The sequence below is a fragment of the Hemicordylus capensis genome, chromosome 4 (assembly GCF_027244095.1).
Source record: "Hemicordylus capensis ecotype Gifberg chromosome 4, rHemCap1.1.pri, whole genome shotgun sequence".
Taxonomy (NCBI): domain Eukaryota; kingdom Metazoa; phylum Chordata; class Lepidosauria; order Squamata; family Cordylidae; genus Hemicordylus; species Hemicordylus capensis.
In genome coordinates, this window is record NC_069660.1 from 202834847 (window position 1) to 202846436 (window position 11590).

Consider the following 11590-nt stretch of genomic DNA (forward strand, 5'->3'; position numbering starts at 1 on the left):
GTTTTTCTCCTCTCTGTGGTCGGGCCGGTCCCGCTGCCGCTGTCTTTTTCCGCCGTATTCCCCCTCCCCCCCCGCGGTCAGGCCGGTCCCGCCGCCGCTGTCTTTCCCTGCCCCGCGGTCGGTCTGAAACCGCTGCCGCCTCTGTTGTTTTTGGTGGCCGGGCCGAACCCGCCGCCACTGCCTCTCCTCTTCTAGTGGCTGGGCTGGACCCGCCGCCCCTGCCTCTGCCCTCCCTGTGGCCGCCTCTGGCCTTCCTGTGCCCAGGCTGACCAATGGCCGGCCGCCCACCCCCGGCGTCTTTCCCTTCCCTGCGGCCGCCACTGCCCCTGTTCTTTTTGGCGGGCGGGCCAGACCCCCCGCCGCCTCTCCTATCCCCGTGGCTGGCCTGGACCCGCCGCCGCCTCTGCTCCCCGGTCCCCTCTTCTCCTTCTCCCGGACCGGGAGCCAACATGGCCGCCGTGTCTCTGCGGCCGTATCTTTCTCGGACGTTCTGGGCATGCGCGGAACGCATGCCCAGAACAGCCGAGAAAGACACAGGCGCAGAGACACAGGCGCACACCCTGGCTCTTTATTATAGAGGATAATATATTTCAAAAAGACAGTTAAAATGAGAGAGAGAGAGCAAGAAACTCCCAGTGGGCCTTAATACTAAGGATTTCACACTGATTCAAAGACAAACTCACCATTAATAGCCATATTATTAAGACATCACATTTAACTCACTTGTCACAAGAAGCAAAGTAAGAGCAAATGAATACAATCCTAGCTCATAAGCTTCAGCTCATTATTCACAAGCCCTGATTCTCTGTACATAGTGCCAAACTGAATATGTGTACAGTGACTTATATTATACTAAATTTTTAAAAATACCTATAGCCCCTTCGGGGGCTTCCTAAAGGCTGTGGGGTGGGTCTGCAAAGGTTGCCCCTCCCCTCGCTGGCCTCTAGGGCTTTGCAGGGACCATTTGAGCATGTGCGGTGGCCATTTATATATATATATATATATATATATATATATATATATATATATATATATCCGCTGAAAACAAAATGGCTGCCATGCAAGCTCAAATGGGCTCTGTGAGGCCTGGCCTGGCCTAGGGCCTCACAGAGGCCATTTGAGCATGCACAGTGGACATTTTGTTTTCGGTGGCCATTTTTTTAAAAAAATTTAATTTTACAAAATGGCGCCCCCTTCAAGTGGTGCCCGAGGCACGTGCCCTGCCTGCCCTACCCTAGATACGCCCCTGATAGGACCTGACAGATCTCAACCATGGCAGCACCTGATTACTTTAGGTTAATCAAAGTGTATGTGACATTGGCTCACACATCAAGTCATATTACAAGCAAGGCCTCAGAAACACAACTGACGTGCAACTTCTGAAATCCACACTCTATGAATACCTCTTTCAGCCCTTACAAACAACACCATGGGCACACTACGACTGTGAGTTAAAAGTTGACTCTATTAATAAAAACAATAGCCCTATTCAGATGTTTAAAAATGATATTTTAAAACATTTTTTATTCTGTTTTGAGAAACAATCACAGAGACAAATCTGTGACCTATCACAGAAACAACAGCCACCACAGTTACAGCATGTCCTTTTTTACACAAGTGTCACTGCAGCCGTGAACAGCTGGAGAGAGTGGGTGCGTGCCAGTGCTGGGGTGGAACTTCCTGTCCATTTTTGGTGCTGTAACTGTGACATTTAAAAAAAAAAAGTCTGAATGGGGCAGTCAATAATAATGCTTTACACATAATAGTTTGACTCTTTCAAGAGTAGATATAAATTACCATTTACCAAGTGGTAATGCATTACTGTCCCCATTTGCATGTAATGGTAGACAAACCCGAGGTTAATTTTTGTAACTGAATCACATCGCAGACGTTCGTCCAACCACAGCCTGGCAACCTCTGATTTCAGGGTAGGGGAGCCATTCCCCCTTCCTCGTCCACCGAGTCCACATCCCAGCAAGCTCTGTAGCGCTCACATTGCCAGACTGTGGGCAAGGTATCAGAACATCTGCAGAGCGGCAGCCATTGGCCACAATCTCCAAGGGGGCATGCCAAGCACGTTTGTGCCTTTTCGGAATGTACTGCCCACCGCAGGGAAAGGACGTTTAAATCCCTTTATATGGCATTTAAGCTTTTTTTCCTGACAGCAATCACACCACCACCCTTGTAAGTGCCCCTCATCAAATCAGTCTTGCACAACCACACTTTCTGGCAACAGGGAGTTGTGGAGGGGCCACTTCCTAGGAGGGAATATATATATGGGGAAATTATGCTGGGGTCTGGTCCACTGTGACCAAGGATACTCTTATGATGGCAGATCCTGGCAAAGCAGTCCAGGGAGGGACACCCAAGCACACTCCTGCCCCCATGTCAGCTTGCCAGCCAGGGATTAGCCCTCTCATGAGAGGGCCAGTCCACTGGGGAGGACCAGAGGCTCCAAGACCATTGGTCCTCTATTAGACAGCACTCTTATTATTAGGCCATCCAAATCAAGGGGGCCCTGTTCAATCTAGTAACTAATAAAACTTATACACCATGACCACATCCTTTCCAGGCAACTTTTTCATACTCCCCAGGAGCAGTTGCTGCTCCATGTGTCCAGGCAGTACTGGGTGGGCAGAATAGGGAAACACCAGGACTGGGGACAGATATCTCATTCAAATTCTCCAGGTTTGGACCTGTGTTGTGGCATATGCGGATCGGCTGCTGCGGGGAATCGTGAGAGATCTTCAGTGACCCCAGGAAAGTAGGGTCACTGTACCTGTCAAAAAACTAACATGGATATGTCCCGATGGATGGCCGGAGTGGCAGAGGGCCTGCTTGGACTGCTTCTTCACCACAGTCACCAAAACAGGGAGAGGTGTTGCCAGGGTACTTATCCCCATAGCTTGCTTGTGTCAAGCAACCAAGCTGGATGGCATCTGCCATGTGGCCCACATGTGTGTCTCCATGGCCTTTTACCCTCATGAGGGAGCAGTCCACTCTGGAGCAACATCCATCATCATCACCACATATGAAGTATCTCTTGTGTGTGTGACTGGAGGCAATGCTGCTCCCGTTGGATGGTTCTTCTCATGAGTAAAGCCAGAGGCCACATGCCTTAACCCAGGCCTGCTCAACCTAGCCCCCCCCCCCCCACAGCTGCTTTTGGATTACAACTCCTATAATCCCCAGCCACAATGGCCAATATCCAGGGATCATGGAAGCTGTAGACCAACATCTACAGGAGGGCCAAAGTTGAGCAGCCATGCTTTAACCCAAGGGGAAGGGACTGGGCCCCCCTTCCCCAACCTTATCGTACAAAAAATAGAGCTGAGCCATTAGAGAATTCCTGTGTGGGCCAGCTTTTTGAACCGGGAATTGCTGTCCGGACATATGTTATGTTTGCAGCAATCTCATCGGGTTGCCTAGTTTATGGTGCGACTGTGATTGCATGTGCTTGTGAACATACTTGTTCATTGATTTATTTTTGATGAACAAGACACATAGTGCCAGTCTTGCCATCCCATCCCCTTTCTCTTCTGAGATGTGGAAAATAGTTGCCTGTATTCATACTGAAATTCTCTGTACTAAGACCGAGGAAGCATTTCATACTGTTCCTAGACAGATCAATATGGGAAAAGTTCAGTCAGCTCTTACTGAGGTGATGACATCCACAGGGAAATAAGTGAGCTGTGGAATGACTTATTGAAAAGGAAATCCGTGTTCTTTCATATTTTAGAGTGTTTTTTCTTCTGTATTGAGATTTATTAAGGCACTTCTTTTCCCACAAAGCCTTACTCACCAATATATGCACAATTTTAAAAAGATAAACATGACATCTGAAAGCTTGAAATCCTGCAAGGCAGTCTCCAAGGAGAGCTTTGTTGAATTAATATGAATCAATCCATACAGTAATTGGTTGGGAGGGACCAGCCTGCTGATATATAATACAAGTTCCATTTGAGAAAATACAAGAGGAGCAGAAGTTAGGCCAGAGTCTGTGTCTAGCAATAGAATGTATTTATACCTATTCCCTAAAAATGTGTTGCCAGATATCTGTTGATTAACTCATTCATGTGATATGCTAATTAAAGTGTGTTATTTTCATCCACATTTCCACCTTTTAATAGCATTTATTTTTATTTATTTACCAAATTTCTATACTTACATCCCTGGACTGTTTACAATAGTAAGTGTCTACATCCTGGTATATGCCCACATGATGTAACAGGAGTTACTCTATGCTTCCTGGGGATCTACCCACAGTAGAGAGATTGCTCTGATCCCAATCGAGGAACATGCTGCTCCTTCAAGGTAGGCTGCCACCAGTTGAAACCTGTTCTAAAGCCACTGACCAGGCTTAGATACGACTTCAACAACCTGTCTGGCTTGGGATTTACAGGCACTGTACAGCTGGAGTCCACACAACCCAGCTCTAGACAATTTATTATTCAGAAAACAACTCAATAATAGCAAGTGGCCTTACAAGGTACATGGGGAAGAGTTTTGCAAGTAACTCTCCAGAACATTTTAAATGAGACTGAAGCTACTTCTAAGTATATTAAATAATTATTATAACACAAGAGTTGCACACAGAACAAACAACTGGGGTATATAGGGGGAAACTGGGAGAAAGGCACATGGGGATTCAGAAGAAGAAGAAAACTATTAACTAACTAGCCTGAGTTTTACTTTAGTCTAGCAGTAGGCAGGTCCTTGGCTGCGAGAGCATCAATCCCCATGGCTTCTCCTTTTCTAGACACTAGTAAGAGCTGGTGGCATGGTACTTGATTGATGGCAACTCATGACTGCATTGGTAATGACATGGTGAGGTTCTTGGCCCCTATTTTATAGTGATTATTTATTTGAGGCATTTAATATACCGCCCACTCCAAAAACTCCAGGCGGTGTACAATGACATGTAAATAAAGTAACATTAAAAATTACAATCAAAAATTACATTAAAAATTGCAAACTAAAATAGATGATGGAAAGGAAATAAAGTAAACTACAGGGCAAATGCCTGGCAGAAAAGAAAGGTCTTCAGTAAGAATTTAAAGACCAGTAAAGAGAGGGCTAGACGAATCTGAAGGGGAAGAGAATTCCAAAGAAATGAGGCAGCAACCGAAAAAGCCCTTTCGCGAGTCCTAGAACTCCGAACCTCTTGAAAATCAGAGACCGACAAAAGGGCCATCTGAAATGATATAACAGGATGGGATGTAACTGGATGGGAGAGGCGATTCTGTAGGTAAACCGGCGCCAAGCCCTGCAAGGCTTTCAAGGTAAGAACCAGGACTTTGAATTGAATTTAGAAGTGAATGGATAACCAGTGCAGCGACTGCAGGAGAGGTGTTACCCTATCATATCTTTTGGCACCCATAAGTAGGTGAGCTTCTGCATTCTGGTCCCGCTGCAGCTTCCCGGTAATCCAGGGTCGAGGTTTTCCTTCCAAACGGGAGGGTCCTTCTCCTTAATGGGTCTGAACTTACATGTCTAAAGGGGAGTCTGGTTTGAACTGCTTACCTATTGTGAAAAAAGGCTTAGGCCTGTAGCTTGAAGCCTTGTCCACTCAATAACAAAAGAAAGAAACTGTCTCCATTTAGTAACAAAAGGGAGTAAAGCCTCCCATTCGGAGCACTCAGAGTGGAGTGTATCTGTAAGGCATTATTGAACCAAGATGGTATCTGTGTTTCATCACAGCCCCAAAAACCTTGTGGGCCAATAGTTTCTGCTGTAAAATGCCTTACTTCTCAGACAAACCAGCCAACCACAGGACTAGGAAATGTCCAAAATAAGCCTTTTGATGGCCATGCTTGACACTTCCCAATGTCCCTTCGTTTGCTGGTAAACTATGAAGATGAGGATGCAAGCCTGTCCAAAGCTCTTGATTCTTGATATTTCCCAAGAACTTCCAACATATTAAGAATTACCAGTAATTGTCACTACTGTATTTAGAAAATTTGCTTTTGCTGTAACTTTCATGCATTTACTGTAACTATACTTGTTATCTTTTTTTTTTTAAGCAAAATTCAGATTTATAAAACATGCCACATCAGGATGGAAATCATTTTATAAGGCTATAATTGTCAAAACACACTGCCTGCACGCTGTTTCAACAAAGCGTTGTCAGCTTAGAATTTGGAGGATCAACTGACCTTCCATTTGATATTTTCTGCCATGCCTACAAACGCCAACACATTTCACTAAATTCTCAAAATAACTACTGAAGCCCTAGACGCTTTGAATGACATATATCCAGGCTATGAGGGTTTTTTTCCATAAAAGGGAAAAAAATGTTTAACCCCAAACATTTTAATTTATTGTTCTTGCTGTTGATAACATATTAGTTAACTAAAAGCAATGACATCTGCAGCCTGTTTCAACTTGTAGCAAAGAGAATTATGAACATAAACTAAGTTGCCATCCTCTTGCATGAAATTTTCATCACAAATGTTTTAATATATAGTAACAAAAAACATTCGAAGTAGTCTTTTTAGTAAATGCCTTTTTATTAAGTCTCTAAATGACCAGTGTAGCATCAGGAGTTCAGAACTCAGTGGCAAAGAGGTTATGTAAAAGACAGCAGGAATAAAGCATCAGTAGCAAAGCAATCATTGCCTCACCCCAGAAGTAATTGCATTCAATTAAGCAAAACATTGATAATCATTGCTGGGGTAATTAACAACTTGGTGTTTGAGTGGCAAACCATGGTCTTGCAGATTTTCAAACCAAATAAAATTCCATGTTTAGCACTACTAATATTTAAAACTAGAGCAACCATTTTACAGGCCACAACACAACTCACATGTTGACTGACTGGAAGCATTATTAATTGCTTGCAATCCTGATTATGATGCAGCCTAAACTGGAGAACATAAACAACAAAAACAAAAACAACAGTAATACAGCACTTTAGGTTTATGTAAAGCATTTGGATAAAAACACCCACAGGATCACAATCTAAAAGAGACATATATCAGAAGGCAATGCAATCCAGAGAAGTAGAATAAAGAGCAAGAAAAGGACAGCGATTCGAGGAGGCAGGCAGTGTGGTGTAGTGGTTAGAATGCTGTTGAGCGGTTAGCACTGGGGAGACCCAAGTTCAAATTCCTGTTCAGCCATGAAATTCACTGGGCAACTTTGGGCTAGTCACATATCCTTTAGGTTAAACTACCTCACAGGGTTGTTGGGAAGATAAACATAACCATGTACACTACTCTGGACTCCTCGGAAAAAGAGTAGGATATACATGTAGAAATAAATAAAGGCTAAGTGATTTGGAAGAGAAAAAGAAGAAGGAAGAAGTGGTGAGGCGTTGGAGAATGTAAGCAACTGAGAGCAAAAAGTAAACATTTAAAATGAATGCAATTCAGGAAAGGAAATCTGGTAAAAGTAGGAAGGGGAAGAAAACAATCTGTTTTTCTTGAAGGCAGAAAAACAAGTTGCATCCATGGTTTGCCTCTTCTTGACAACTTCTATTGTCACAACCCCCACCACTATATGGGGTTCAAGACCAGGGACTCATGTCCCCATACTAACGGCTTACACTTACTACTCAATATTTCCACATCATGTTCAATCAGTTCCCATTGTTCAGGTGTGCAACTGCATCCAAGTACCAACACATAATTAAACATTACAAGTTGTGGGGTGACGGGGAGAAGGAGAACATGCTTCCAGGGGCATATCTAGGGTGGGGCAGGCAGGGCACGTGCCCCGGGTGCCACTTGAAGGGGGAGCCATTTTAAAAAATATTTAAAAATATTTAAATGGCCACCGCACATGCTGAAATGGCCTCTGTGAGGCCCTAGGCCAGGCCAGGCCTCGCAGAGGCCATTTGAGCATGTGCGGTGGCCATTTTGTTTTCAGCTGCCTTTTAAAAAAAAGTTATTTTTAAAAATGGCCACCACACATGCTCAAATGGTCCCTGTGAGGCCCTAGAGGCCAGCGGGGGGAGGGGGAACCTTTGCTGACCCCCCATAGCCTTTAAGAAGCCTCCCAAAGGGGCTACAGGTAAAAAATAAATAAATTTAATATACTATAAATCACTGTATTCATATTCAGTTTGGCACTATGTACAGAGAATCAGGGCTTGTGAAATATTAAAAGATTAATGAGCTTGACTTGTATTTTTCAGCTGATATTATGGTAAAGTTATCTGATGGGTGTCAGATGTTTGGACAGGGGGCGCAATTTCAGTGCTTGCCCTAGGCGCTATTTTCCCTAGATACGCCTCTGCATGCTTCACTTTTACATGAACTTGCCTCACTCACTATTTTAAAAGACTCAGATATGTAACAGCAACACAAATATCAATATAAGAATTCATTCCACACAAAAAAGAATAGGGGGGGGGGAATCAAAAATTGCAACAAGCTGGTCTGCTGCCATTGCTTGCCTAGATTCATCTCACAAGCAAACCACTTCACTGTGCAAACTTAAAGCCAACCCCGAGTGATTTCTGTCTTGGTACATAGTAACATATAGAAGAATCTCTTCACTACATATGTTGCTTCCATCATGATAGAAGGGTCCACATCCCAGTCAATGACTGCCAGGAAGATCACAGTGTGGTAAAGGAGTGTGGAGACTCACAATGTAGCAAACAAAGCAAAAGATAGCTCTAGAGATGATAACTAGAATGAGGACATGATTTTCAACAGAGCCAGTACAGCACTTTGGTTTTCCATGCTAGGTTCCAATCTCCGTTTGATCTACAAACCAGTTAAGCAGTAGCACTCACAATTAAACTAATTCTGCTCTGCCCTCAGACTGCAGTGGTACATCCCTCTGATGGTCTGGGCAGTGACAGCTGATACCTACTGAGCCTGGTGGAAAGGAAGGCAGAGCAGCTTATGGTAGGCAAAGCCAGAACTAATAACAGCCAGATCCATATGGATCCACAGGTGAGAACTCAAAAACAAACACAAGCTATCCTTTATTGCTGTTACAGCACAAGCCTATGCATGTTAATTCAGAGGTAAATTCCATAGGAGTTCAATTAGTCTGACTCAAGCAAGAGTGCATAGGATTGGAACCATAATCTTATTTTACAGAGACAGTACACAGACTCAGAAATCAGAGACCTTTCTCATTCACACACAGAGAGGCTCACTGCCTCATTTACACACACAAAATATAGCCATTATTATACCATAAGGGACTCACGAGGATGTGAGAAATATCCATTCAATTTCACCCCTCTTGCAAAGGGGGGAAAAACCTACCAGTGTGTGGTGGGGAGCAGACCATGGCCACCCCAGCTGCTACTCGAGTCTCTGCTGACTTCCCCTCCACCTCTCCCCATTGCTCACCATCTCAAATCCAATTACAGACAAAGCAGGTACAAGTTTTGGACACAAAACTTGTCATTTTAAGAAGCCTAAAATGTACCCTGGTGGTTCACTATCTCTGTTCTACAATCTCTGAAAAAGTTTGGAGGGCAGGAAAATCTGTCAGAAATGGGAAGGGGGAAGAAAGAGAAATGGAGTCTCTCTCATTCACACATACATGTTCAAATTGAGCAAGAGGCAAACTGCTTCTATGCATGTTTGCACAAGAGTAAGTCCTAATATTTTCAATGTGGTTACTTTCATGTAAGTGTGCATAGGTTTGCAGCCTTTTACTCTCCCATAGTATCCGTCTTTGCCAGGCAGCAATTGGATAAAGAAGCTGCTTCTATAAAATAATACTGGCTGTGGGCATTGTGGAAGATGCCCTATTTGATTACAAAATCACATGGCCTAATTGACTTCCAGGCACACATTAACAAATTAGAAATTGCTTTGTGACAGGGGCAGAGCTGTTTTGCTTGAGGTTTCTTTTGTTCAGCCACTAAAGACTTAAAATTTGCATTTCCAAAAGAGCTACTCTTCCTGCTGTTTGTGTTTTGTGAAGAAGGAAATATTTCTTCAAACCTGGTTTCAGGTTTCCTCTGCTCCCTGATCTGTGCTTTTATTAACACGGATTGCCTTGCCATTTCAATGGCTTTGTGAAGAGTTAGATATTCTGTGAGTTGTGTTCGCTCTGGTAGCCCTTTATCTAGAATTCCAAAGACAAGGCTTGTTGTCTCTGAGATGTTCATCAGCGTGAGCCAGCGTGGTGTAATGGCTAGAGTGCTGGACTAGGACCAGAGAGACCCGAGTTCAAATCTCCATTCAACCATGATACTTGCTGGGTGACTCTGGGCCAGTCACTTCTCTCTCAGCCTAAGCTACTTCACAGGGTTGTTGTGAGGAGAAACTTAAGTATGTAGTACACCGCTCTGGGCTCCTTGGAGGAAGAGTGGGATATAAAATGTAATAATAATAATAATAATCCTTCCTGTCTGCAAAGTCACAGTATTCAGAGTTCATACAGCACTCTAACGAATGACTCAAAATTTTCCCCAGATTTCTGTGTCCTTTGATAAAAGCAAGCCCTCTTATGGAGCACATTCTGTTTTGGAATGAAATGGGCATCAAATTTAGCCAAGACAGTCTCATAGGCATTCTTTTGACCCTCTTCAGCAAAGGTACAGGATTTACAGATGTTGTTTGCTTCCTTTCCCATGGCACAAAGAAGGGAACTTACACAATGCCTTCTTCTTTGTGCAGCTGTGTTGCTAGTCTGACGCAAGCAAATCTTTTTTTCCATTCTGGCCAAGCTGAAAGCTTCTGGTGCAGAAAAGTGAGCCATTTCAAAGGTTTGTGGATTCAAACTCAGACTTTTGACACCATGTCATGATTGCTCACAGGAAGGTAGCCATTATAGGCTAAGACTACTGTGTAACGGGAAGAGACAAGTTCAACAAAGGCACACAGGCAGGAAGAAGGAAGGGGCTCTGCCTCCAACTAAGATCACTACTAGCAAATGCTAGTGACACCTACTGGTTGGACATATTACAACAACATTTCCACACACCCATCCAGAACAGTAAGTTCTGTCACATCCCTCAAATTATGACCCCTCACCATTAGTACCTCAGTCTTGTTTAGATTCAGCTTCAATTTATTATCCCTCATCCATCCCATTACTGCCTGAAGGCAGTCATTTAGGGGAGCTATGCCATTTCCTTATGATGATGTCACGGAGAAATAGATTTGGGTGTCATCAGCATATTGATAGCACGCTGCTCCAAATCCCTGATGATCTCACTCAGCAGTTTCATGTAGATGTTAAAAAGCATCAGGGATAGGACAGAGCCCTGAGGGACACTATACAATAGCTCTCGTTTCACAGAGCAACTATCCCTGGGTGACACCATCTGAAATCTGCCTGAGAGATAGGAATGGAACCACTGCAAAGCAGCCCCCCCCCATTCCCAAATCCCTCAGATGATTCAGAAGGATACCATGGTTGATAATATTGAAAACCAGAGAGAGATACAAAAGAACCAGCAAAGTCACACTCCTTCTGTCAATTCCTTGATATACATCATCAATCAGGCCGATCAAATCAGTCTCAACCCCATAGCCTGCTCTAAAGCCAGTTTGAAATGAGTCTAGATAATAAATGAGAGGTGAGAAGACAAATACACATCCCAAGCATAATCACCTCAAATTTTCTGATGAACAAGGAAATGTTTAATTTCTTTTTGAATATGAGCAGA

General features: G+C 43.7%; 1 long non-coding RNA gene across 1 annotated transcript in view; it reads right to left on the reverse strand.

The window, feature by feature from the left end:
- The window catches only part of LOC128322492 (uncharacterized), a 35614-nt gene extending 24484 nt beyond the window's left edge, over nt 1-11130 (reverse strand). The window contains exon 1 of the long non-coding RNA XR_008305740.1: nt 10573-11130. This is a non-coding gene — a long non-coding RNA (uncharacterized LOC128322492). The remainder of the gene's footprint in view (nt 1-10572) is intronic.
- Between the last annotated feature and the right edge of the window lie 460 nt (nt 11131-11590).